Source organism: Loxodonta africana, chromosome 16 (assembly GCF_030014295.1).
Source record: "Loxodonta africana isolate mLoxAfr1 chromosome 16, mLoxAfr1.hap2, whole genome shotgun sequence".
In the NCBI taxonomy this organism is placed as follows: Eukaryota; Metazoa; Chordata; class Mammalia; order Proboscidea; family Elephantidae; genus Loxodonta; species Loxodonta africana.
The window spans coordinates 53909252-53921716 of record NC_087357.1 but is presented as its reverse complement, the minus strand read 5'-3'; the positions used below and the strand labels follow the sequence as shown (position 1 = coordinate 53921716).

Sequence of the window (12465 nt, the reverse complement as noted above, 5' to 3'; positions counted from 1 at the left end):
AATATATGTTAAGCAATAAAATATTTCTGTGTTCTTAGGAACACAGAATAGTTTGAATCATATTGCCTCACACTTGGAAGGATGTCCTGAATTTAAAAATTCTATTCAAATACCTCTCTCTAAAAACAAGCACACGTGAGTTATGAAGTAACTGCCCTATACTCCAAACAAGGGGGAAAATGTTTTGTTTGGTAAGTTTATAATGTTTGGCTTCAACCTGTAAATCAGAGAAACTGCGCAGTGTTACTTCTGAGTATGAAATATTTTATTCTCCTAGGCTCTTGGAGAGATTTTTTTGTTCATCCAATTGCTGGAATTTCTCAGCTATGAGTCATTTGACTACATGCATTCATATCACATTTGTGCATGCCTTTTACTTCTCACATCACTTGCACTATTTTATTTCTTTCTTACCTATATGTCAGCCTCCTCACTGCAGCCTGAAGATGAGTAAACTGCCATCTGAGAAGATGAGTGAACTACCAGCACCAATGGTCTTCAAAAATTGTTTTAAAATATTTTCAGTATCATAATTCAATGTTATTATTTCGGATCCTACCCATGAAGATTTCATACTTCAGTGAAAAGTTGGGGAAAAAAAGGAAGGGGTTGCAATCTTATTTTATTTTGCTTTCTAACTTTGAGAAGTCACTTGTCATTTTTTACCTTTTAGTATTTACTGCGTGATTACTTCTCCCAACCCCTTTCTGCTCTCCCACACAGCACATGTACATGGAGATGAGATCTATATAGGATGGTGAGGTTTGGAGGTGGTTGTTTTCCCCATTTTGATTTTTTTCTGAACAAAATGATCTTGAAGACACTGTTTACCGATGAACAATATTTTCTAATCTTATTCTTTTTTAATTGTATAAAGTAAGAAATCTCAAACAATTGATATTGAAAGTATGGTACATAAAGTGAAAGTGTTGATTTCCTACTGTACTCACTGGATCACAGTGTTCCAGTGTAATCTCTGGATAACTCAAGATAATTGAGTTGCCCAGTAGTTAAGAGCTGGGCTGTTAACCAAAAGGCCAGCAGTTCAAATCCACCAGCTGCTCCTTGGAAACCCTATGGGGCTGTTCTACTCTGTCTTATAGGGTCACTATGAGTTGGAATCAACTCCATGGGAATGCATTTTTTATAGCAATACCTGTTAGATGGACAATAGCAGGAAAAACGTTAGATGCATTCTGGTTGCATCTCTTCCTAATTGGTACTTTCTCATTTCCAGAGGCTGTTAACATTATTTCCATTAGTTGTTTTTATAACAATTTAGTGTGGTAGATATTTATAGGTAATGAGGCAATGAGGAGTTGTTTTATATAAAGTAAAGCTATTACAACTATATATTTGATAAAAATATCAAAGATATTTTGCAGTGGAGTATTTTTAAAACTTTAATAAATCTTTAAAAAAAGCAATGTATTAATAACACATATCTCAGAGTGAGAGGAGCCCTGGTGGTGCAACAGTTAAGCACTCAACTGCTAACCAAAAGATAGGCAGTTTGAACCCTCCCAGCAGCTCCATGGGAAAAAGACCTAGCAATCTACTCCAGTAAAGATTAAAAATAAATAAATCAAACCCTATGTGGTGGCTCTACTCTATCCTATAGGGTCACTATTAGTCGAAGTTGACTTGGTGACAAGGGGCTTTTTGGCTTTATATTTCTGACCTTCTGATTCTATAATACAGATAGTAATTTTGAATCTAAGCACCATAATACAAATGAGAATAAGAATTTTTTCATGTATACTTAGGAGCATACCTACCTGAAATATTTTGGATTAGGTTACCAGGAATACCCTACAGAAATAGCAAAGAAGGCACTGGGATAAATTCTTGGAAACTAAGATAACAGAATCAGAGAAAGACAAAAATGCACATGTCCCAGCCTTTCGGAGAATACTTGAGGGTAAAATAAACTACATCTCTGGGCATTATCATAAAGGTTTATTGAGGGCAGGGAGGATCTTCGGAGAATCATAGTGTATGATATAGCTGAAATCTCCTTTGATTCAGTGCTTGGAGGATATGGTTCAAGTTCTTTAATAAAAGGAGCTATAAGAGTCTAACAGAGAAAGCCCACCTTTTCTGGAAAGTAGTAAAATATGGAAAGGAAAAGAACACTGATGAGCAGCTTCAAAGTCAATAAGAAAAGAAACTATACAGTATTTACAAGCAAATACCTCCCAGGAATATGTGACAAAATAAGACATTGCTTTAATATTGCTCATTACCTAAAATATGAAGATTGAATATTTTAGTATTTGAGGCCTGTTTGACACTCTCATGATGAGAGTTTATGTACACAAAAGATTTTTCTCCACTGTCAGCAATCATGGCATGAAAAATGTCTTAGTCATCTAGTGCTGCTGTAACAGAAATACCACAGGTGAATAGCTTCAACAAAGAGAAATTTATTCTCTCACAGTCTGGTAGGCTACAAGTCCAAATTCAGCATGTCGGCTCTAGTTCTCTGTCAGCTCTGGAGGAAGGTCCTTGTCATCAATCTTCCCTGGGACTAAGAGCTTCTCTTCCCAGGAACCCCGTGTCCAAAGGATGCACTCTGCTCCTGGCACTGCTTTCGTGGTGGTATGAGGCCCCCAACTTTGTTTGCTTCCTTTTCCTTTTGTCTCTTGTAAGATAAAAGGTGGTACAAGCCATGCCCCAGGGAAGGCCCCTTTACATTGGATCAGGAATGTGATCAAAGATGTTAACATCCCACCCTAATCCTCTTTAACCACAGGCAGAGATTATTACTTATAACACATAGGAAAATCAAAAAATGGAGGACAACCACACGATCATGGCCTAACCAAGTTGACACATATTTTAGTGGGACACAATTCAATCCATGACAAAAAATAAAGCACAAAATATATCTGAAGAATCCAAACCAAACCTGTTGCCATTGAGTCAATTCATACCTGATGGTGCCTCTAACGACAAACAAAATCCTATAAACATTCCCTTCATTTTAGGTGTTAAAGGAATATCAATGTTCTTGAGTAACAATAGCCTCAAATGTTTCTTTTGCCTGCTTATAATTTACACACAAGTGATGATTCTTATGCTTTATAAATGTCTAATGTACATTGCTACTTATTTATTTGATATTTCTATGTGGCTGTTCAAATACACCAAACCATTATTTCAGATATTTCTCCATTTCACGTTTTTGCACATATGGTGCTCTTAATTTGTGTCACTTTTTGTGCTCACAAATGTCAGTAATAATGGAAAAAGGAACAAAAGAATAACAAAAAGCGTGAAAAGTTCTTCAAAGTCTGAATAAAACAATTTAAAAACAGGTGAAAGTTTATGAATTTTGCATAAAGGTTTCATAAAAGGGAAGTTCACTTATGTGAAAAAACAAGGAATTTTTGGCCAGGGTGCTCAGAAGTCCAAACCTTTGCATGTCAAGTAGATGCAGGCAAAATACAAAAAACCAAGGATGAAAGAACGTGGCATTATCATTCTGGCTTTATCTTTAACAGGCCAGGAATAAATCAAACCTTTGTGGGAAAGAAAGGATTAAAAACACTTTAGTAATTTACTCCTTCCTTACCTGGAATGCCCAGAGAAATAAATACCTCAACTGTACCTCTTTGTAAAGATATGAACAGTATTTATTGGTGGAAAGATCTAGAAATTCCTTTCAATAAAATGCTTTCCAAGGCTGTAAATCATTACAGAAGCAGATCGCCACATCTTTCTCCTGTGGAGCATCCTGTGGATTTGAACTGCTGACCTTTTGGTTAGCAGTAAACACTTAATCACCAGGCCACCAGGGCTCACAAGGATTTACTTTTTTTATCATGATTGCTTATTATGAATAATCCTGGACTTTATAGACTAAAAAAAAAAAATTTTTTTTTTTTTTTTTTTATAGACTAAGGGGGCATGGCTGGCTGGATAATTTGAGGAAGTTACATAGCATAATTCTAAAATTTAAATATAGTCCCATACAAATGAGTCCAAAACTTAAACAGTTTCCTTTGCAAACAACGTTTCCACATACATGCCTGAAAACTCATCTGTTGCTCTGAAACACAACCTGTCTTACTGCTAGAGGAGATACTCTTAGGGCTTGCATCTAACAGTTTCAGGCTCCTCCAAGAAAATAATATATCTTGTGCCCGGTGTTTTTACCTGTATGCTTTGAAACGTTAGTCAAATTTGGTATTGCTTAAGATTTATAATTTGCCTTAGGCTGTTTTGGCAATTTAAACCTTTGTGGGGGAACACCCTCCATTGCATCTATATATTTTTTTAATGTTTATTTTGAAGTTTGGACTAGATTATCTATTTCCAAACTATTCCATTGAAAATCAGAAGTTTATACCCTGCTAGTCAGTGAGATATAGGGGAAAATATTTGGTAATTATGTCACTGGTTTGGAAAGCCATAAACAGAGTTAAACAGCCTTTTTACTGCCAGAATTCTGACCTGTAATATTCCTTTGTGTATGTGATTTTTTAAGATGGGGATATTATACATTGAGTTTCTCATCCAGTTTAAAAAAGGAACTCCCTTTCCAAATGGCATTTAAAAACCAAAAGCCAAAACCAAACCATTGCCATCAAGTTGATTCTGACTCATAGCAATGCAATAGGACAGAGTAGGACTGCCCCACAGAGTTTCCAAGGAGTGCCTGGTGAATTCGAACTGCCTTTTGGTTAGCAGCCGTAACTCTTAACCATTATACCACCACAGTTTCCAAGTAGTGTTTAGTAATGCCTAGATTATAGTTTGAAAAATGATCTCCGAATGTGAGTTATTTATTTGGGAGATGATTCCAGGAAGCTTTGGATTTGAGTGGTGAAGTTAAGTGAGAGAATATAAGAAAACCAATGCCCAGTGTGGTGTGCTGATGCACATGCTACTGCTGTGGGCAGCTGGAGCTCAGACCCACTGTCATCTCTGGGGGATAGTTTAAAACATGTTTCAGAGTTGTTTCAACTCAGTGGCAAAAAAACAGGGATAGATAGCCAACATTTTCCATTTGTCATAGGTTGGAGTTGCTTCTGGAGCTGTGAACTTCCTGACTCCACTGTAAGAAATCAGACACTGGGTAGAGTTTCCCCCAAAGTCCAGAGAATCTATGAAGTATGACATTTAAGGGCAAAAGATGCTCTTTCCACTCTGATCCCATGTGCTCCACAATTTGTATATTGATGCTAAAATTTCACCATCAGAATTTAATTTTTTTTCTCAAAACTTACAAGGAGACAAACACTAACTTAGGTAGCGTTTGCTCTTTCAGACTTCACAAATAGGAACAAGCTAGGAGCTGGATTTCATTCAGGAAGTAAATGTGAGAGCAGTGATGCCAGTTAGGGATGAAGGGGTATAAAGCACATTAATTTACTTTTTAGAGCTCCCAAAAGTAAATTTATTTACTATACGATCTTTTTTCCAGCCAACTGGCGAGCCATCGTCCTCCTGAGGATAACCTGGCTTATTACCATAAGCAAAAGCCAGGTGTGGAGGAATGTGAGGTGTCCCTGCCAAGTGATAGGTCAGGCTGCACTGCATGTGCAGGGGCCGCTTCAGCTGAGTACAACTGTTGACGCGTTTGATACACAAACTCTATTTGATACACAACCTCTGTTTGATATTTGACTCTGCTTATGTCTACAGTGGAAACCCTGGTGGCGTAGTAGTTAAGTGCTACGGCTGCTAACCAAAAGGTTGGCAGTTTGAATTCACCTAGGCTCTCCTTGGAAACTCTGTGGGGCAGTTCTACTCTGTCCTATAGGGTCGCTATGAGTCGGAATCGACTTGATGCCACTGGGTTTGGTTTTGGTTATTTGTACAGTACCTAGCGATGTGCTTGCTTGCCTATCATATAAACAATAAAAAAAACAATAGCAAATACTTTTTCCCAGTGGCAATTTATAAAAATAATTCATATGAAAGACTACTTCCAAAATTGTTAATGAAGTTAGATGATATAACATGTCAGCATTTCTTTTCCCCAAACTCATATTCTTTTTACAATGCCAGGAAGCTTTCTTCCAAATTTTGTGTTCGTAAATATATACTGTAAAGTGGAGGTAACAAAAAAAAAAAAAAAAAAAATTATTAGTGACCACAGTATTGTTTTTTTAGGAGCCCTAGCGGTTTTTAGTGGTACAATCCGGAGCCCTGGTGGTATAGTGGTTAAGAGGTATGGCTGCTAATCAAAAGGTTGGCAGTTCGAATCCACCAGGTGCTCCTTGGAAACTCTGTGGGGCAGTTCTACTCTGTCCTAGGGGTCACAATGATTTGGAATCAACTAGATGGTAATGGGTTTGATTTTTTTGGTTACGATGGCACAATGGTTAAGTGATTGGGTGCTAACCAAAAGGATGACAGTTCTAACCCACCCAGTAACTCCATTGCAGAAAAACCAGGCAATCTGCTTCTGTAAAGATTACAGACAGGAAAATTCTATGGGGCAGTTCTGCTGTGTCACATGTGGTCACGATGAGTCAAAATCGACTCAATGGCACCCACCAACAATATTGGTTTTGAGGCTCCATTTTATTTTTAAATATTCTGATTATAATACATAATTTTTAAAAAGTGAATTCCAGAAGACATGACAGAAACGTGATTTTTTTTTTTTTTTTTCATGTCCTGCAGCCTTCATATCATTTCCTAATTCCAGGAGCTCACTAATCTAAACACGCTAACTGGTATTTCTGTTCAGCATTTCTTATTTCCTTTTTCTTCAGTGTTCTGCTGCTTACATTTTAGTGCAGGAAAGCAGGCATAGAAACAAACTAATAAATAAAATATAATGATGAAAGTGCTCTGGATAACAATATAGCAGAGAAGGAGAAAACAGACCACTAGACAGGAAAGAGAAATTGACAGGGGATATGGTGTTTGGTTATGCAGACATGGGAAATTCTGCCAACTTCTTATTTTACTTCACATTTCCCAAATGCTCAGGAAAAGTTTCGTTTGCTAGATAGGACTGAAGAAAGAAAGATGGAAGGCATTCTTCTGTATTCAAAAGGCTATATTTCAAATCATCTTCCTGCCCCTTTCTATGTCTTGATTTCTCTGAACATAATGGTAAAATAGCCGTATAAATTTCCTCAGGACTTAGGTAGTAGTTAATTACTTTTTTTTTTTCAATGCATTGGGGTTAAATTTTAAAATCAATTAAGGGTGGTGTACCAAAATGTGTCATTAATTCAATGTACTCATTTTTAAGAACTACTAGAGTAATACATGATTCCTTTTTACCTCAGTTAATAAGTAATTCACAAAATGTTGTCCAAACTACAAGTCTGTGATTTTACTCTATTTGCAAACAGCAATTTAGTCTGCCACAATTCTAAGGATGTTGACAGAAGACATAGACTCCTGGGTCAGAGAAAATAACTTTATTATTTCCATCAACAATAATAATAGCAGTAACAAGGGTAATAACTTATTTTTGTGCTTGTGTTTGTGCTCATTCCCAAAGCCATAATTTCTATAAGGCTATAAATCAAAACCAAACCCACTGCCATCAAGTTGATTCTGACTCAAAGCAACTCTATAGGACAGGGTAGAACTGCCCCACAGAGTTTCCAAGGAGTGCCTGGCAGATTCAAACTGCCAACCCTTTGGTTAGTAGCCGTAGCACTTAACCACTACGCCACCAGGTTTCCCTATAAGGCTATACAAAAAAAAAAAAAAAGAGATGTAGCACTAGCTCAGACAATGGGTTGCATTATAGGAGAGGAACATTGAGCACTGAGGTTAGAGAACCTAGATCTTTTATAATAGGCAGTAAGCTTGCCTACCCTCTGCTCTGGAAGGATATATTATCTCAATATTCCAAGGCTGTAAGCAAACATGCCCTTTGCTGTAAAGGGAAATATTATCTCTTTCTTCCAAGGATGCTCTCTCTTCAAACATCATTGAAAAAATAGTCCTGAACAAAGAGAGTTAGTGCCTCTGCTGTCAAGACTTGCAGAAACATTGAGAGAACCATATGGAGATTTGTCTCCCATAAAGGCATGCTAATTCACTCATCCTGTGTGATTATTAGATATAAACTGTTTTGCTGATTTATGAAAATTTTAGTAATACGTTCAATTCTGTTAACAAATCTGAGAATCGATGTTAATGATGCCAACAAAGAAATATGCATGATAGGAGGAGGAAAGGGAAAGTAAAAAGATAAAAGAAGGTAAAATTAAATGAACATGAAATTGATATGATTGGATCGTCCACTGCTAGCCAAGATGGAGTAAAAGGATAAGATTTACCTTCCCATCTGAATTAAATCTAAAAAAGCTAGAAAATATATGTAACAATTGTTTATCAGACACTGTACCTCAGGAAATTCAGGACAGACTTGCAAAATTAAGAAGAGAAACATTGTTTTAAATGGTCAATTGATCCAAACAGGCACTTTACCAAATATGATATATGAATTATAAATACACACATGAAAAGATGCTCAAGGTTATTAGTCATTAAACCAAAAACCAAACCCATTGCCATTGAGTTGATTCCAACTCATACTGACCCTATAGGAACCCTAATGGACAGAGTAGAGCTGTCTCATTGGGTACTAAGGGACAGCTGGTGGATTCGAACTGCTGACCTTTTGGTTGGCAGCCAAGCTCTTAACCACTGCACAACTAGGGCTCCTATTAGTCATTGAACCAAAAATCCATTGCCATCGAGTCGATTCCGACCCATAGCGACCCTATAGAACAGAGCAGGATGGCCCCATAGAGTTTCCAAGGAGCAGCTGGTGGATTTGAACTGCCAAGCTTTTGGTTAGCAGTCTGAGCTCTGAATCACTTCACCACCAGGGTTCCTATTAGTTGTTAGGGAAACACAAATTAAAATGAAATCCCATTGCACATCTGTAAGAATGTCTAAAATTAGCAAAACTGATTATTCCAAGTGTTGGTGAGGACAAGGACCAACTGGAAGTCTCATACACCACTGTAAGAATGTAAAATGGTACAAACACTTTGGAAAGCAGTTTGGCAATTTTTTGAAAAGTAATCGATACCCCCATATGATCCAATCTGTAAATCTATAGGAATTTTCCCAGGAGAAGTGAAAACGTATGTCTTTACCAAGAATTGTACAAGAAAGATCACCGTGACTTTATTCATAATAAATGAAAACTAAAAACAACCCAAATATCCACTAACTAATGAATGGATCAAAGAATTGTTGTATGTTCATACAATGAAATAAAAATACAAAGCAATAAAATTGAACGAACAAAGGATATAGGCAACAACATGGTGAATCTCAAATTAACTATGCTCAGTGAAAACATCCAGACAAAAGAGAGCACATACCGTATGATTCCATTTATATAAAGTTTTAGCTACCAGGTGACCCCAGGGGTCAGTTTCAGTTCAAGGTTTGAAGACTATCTCAGGGCAATAGTCTTGCGGAGTCCTCCAGTATCAAAAGAAGTTTTTTTTGGTTTTTGTTTTTTAATTTGAGGTTCTACTCCACATTTTTCTTCCATTCTATCAGGCTCCATCTATCATGGCCCTGATTATAATGACTGATAGTGGCAGCCAAGAGCTTTCTAGTTCTTCTGGCCTCAGGGTAAATGAGGCTGTGAACAGCAGATTTTTAATGAAGCAAGCACATCGCTTTTACCAAGAACATCAGATAAGGTGACTAAACAAAAAAGATCTGTGATTGAGTCTACTGACTTAGACCATTCGGCCTCTCAGACACCCATTTAACCCAGTACTGAAATCACTCTTGAGGTTTACCCTTCAGCCAAAGATTAGACAGGCCCATAAAACAGTCCAGGGGCAAAGATGACAAGGAAGAAAGGGACAGGAAAGCTGGTAATAGGGAACCCAACATTGAAAGGGGGAAGTGTTGACATGTCATGGGAATGGCAATCAGTATCACAAAACAATATGTGTATTAATCATTTAATGAGAAACTAACTTGTTTGGTAAACCTTCATCTAAAGTACAATAAAAAAAAAAAAATCTGTGAAAGATGACAATGCTTTCTGTTCACAGAACACACATGTAATGACAACCTAAAACCTCAGAAGAAGGTATCAATTCCTTCATTTCCTTCTAATCCGCCACCCATTAACCTGTTTCACCTAACTAAGCATGTGTGGGCCTGGTGCCATCAATTAAAGCTGAGAATTAATGGCCAGAAATTATAAGCATTTACGTGACTCTGTGAATATGCTGACCCAAATCAAAAGAATATTCCTGTTATAGCAAAAGAAGCCAAGATCCAGACGTGGTTACCAAAAAAAAAAAAAAAAAAAAAATCAAAAGTAGACAAGGGAAAAATGCTTCTGGAAAATTCTGAGAAAAAGATGATATGTCCTGAGGGAACTAATCCTCCCAAAGTGGTTCCATCCTCTGAGACGGAGGCAACTGCTCTTGAAGCAACTACTCTTCTTGAGGGAGTTAGTACAGTTGTGGTAACGACTTCTATCCAGGAGGCAGTTTTGGCCTCCTGGACAAGAAAGGCAGCCAGCACCAGGAAAACGAAAGAAATGGAATCACCACAAGAGGCCTGTGGTGTCAGGTATTGTGTGGTGAATTGGAGAAGTCTCCCTGAAACACAGATGGTTGGGTTCTCCTCCAGCGTCCGGCTCGATAAGCCTGGGTCCCTGAAAAACAGGGGAAAGTGAGTATACTCTTCTTGTTATACCAGGTGCTGTAGAATCAGCTCCAATTCGTGGAAACCACATGTGTGTTAGAGTAGAAGTGTGCTCCATAGGGTTTTTAATGTCCTCTGGGTGGACTTGAACTAATCAACCTTTAGGTTAGCAGCTGGGCACATTAACCATTTGCACCATTCAAGGGCCGGAAGTAGTTAGGAAAAGTAAAAAAGTGATACTGATTTAACACAATTAACTACACAGAAGTTGTGTGATTCTTAGAATGGAATACATCCTACTGAAAAACATAACTTTTACCAGAATTTCAAAGTACATACCAAATGGTAGGTTTTAAAATGGATCCCCTTTTAGATTTCTGACCTCAGAAACAACTTCAAAATATACCCACAAAGAAGCAGTTTCCCATTTTGGATTCTCCAAACAACAGAAGACTATTTGGATTAGAATTGTAATCTATTCATACAATTTAGGAGCTTTGATTTCTATTAATGTTGCTTGAAGTTTTTTGTTTTTAAATTCACAGTTGCAGTATTTGCCTTTATTATAAATATGCCAATTTTTCTGTTATTTGGGGGAAAGCGTAAGGTCTTCCTGAATTCCATTTACCTTAATTTATATTTATTACATTTTTCAGTTCGAAACAGTGAGCCATTTATTTGATTAACTAAATCTTTTGTCCCTATTATTATAATGAGCATAAACAGGTAAAGCAGTAGTGTTTAATTTTTTTAATTACTTTTTCTTTTTACACAAAATCCACTGTGTTGTTTGAGTTTGTTGAGTACTTTGCAGCATTTACAAACGTGAAAGAGTAACAAGATCAATACCACATTAGCATACAGCAATATTTCAATGCATAGGATTTGGAGTAAATATTAAAGTGGGATTTATGTTACAAAGGAGGGAAAAAAAGGCGTCTCATATTCAATGGTAATTTCAGTGGAACTCTTTTTTTTTTTTTAATACCCTAAAAAGAACTTACTCCTTTTACTTTGAGTATAGATAAGAAATTACTGGCTCTGAAATATACCCTTGTAAAATATTATATAATGTTTGCTTCCTCAGTACCCATGACACATGATTAAAATAACTGAAAATCATTAGCATGGATTCTGTTTAAAAAGTACAGTTATTTAGGTATTAAAGTTTTTATAAATAAATTCAGTATAATAACAATTCCATTTTGATTTTCAAAATAAATTAATTATGCCATATTCTCTTATTTAATCTCACAATTCTCTTTGGCTCTTACTAATGGCATAAGTGAATGTATGATAGTTAAGCTTGATCTTCATTCTCTTTAAGAAAGACATTAAAAATATGTATGTTTTCATTTATATAAAAAATCTAGAAATTACCTATTTCCTCCATGAGGCAAATTTTTAATTACACACAGATTTCTTTGTATCTTTTTCTTCAGAATCCACTTTTCAATGCAATTTTTTTACTAGAATAATTATAATCCCATAGCTCTGGAAAAAAGAGAGGAAAAAGAGAGCCATTTGTCTAAGAGCTTTCTATTTGCTCTACTCTCCCACCCGAGTGCACAAAACTCCCTTGATCTAGTATTTAGAACATGTTCTGAAATGTGTTAAGTTTTTAAAACTAAATGATGACATTGATCCTTATTTGAATCAATGAGTATAGACCACATCATATTTATTTCTCTACCAATTGTTGTCAAGCTTTGGTCCACAGCTCGGTAAAGATACAGAGTTTATTTATTATAAGTAAATACTGACTACTTCTATGTGCCATGCTCTGTTCTTAACAACTTATACTTAATCTTTATGACAATTTTTTGAGACAGGTTTGGTTACCCA

At 36.5% G+C, this 12465-nt stretch overlaps 1 pseudogene; it reads left to right on the top strand.

Moving 5' to 3' along the window:
• Positions 1 to 9263: 9263 nt before the first annotated feature.
• On the top strand, positions 9264 to 11015 carry LOC111750345 (developmental pluripotency-associated protein 4-like; annotated as a pseudogene).
• The last annotated feature ends 1450 nt before the right edge of the window (positions 11016 to 12465 follow it).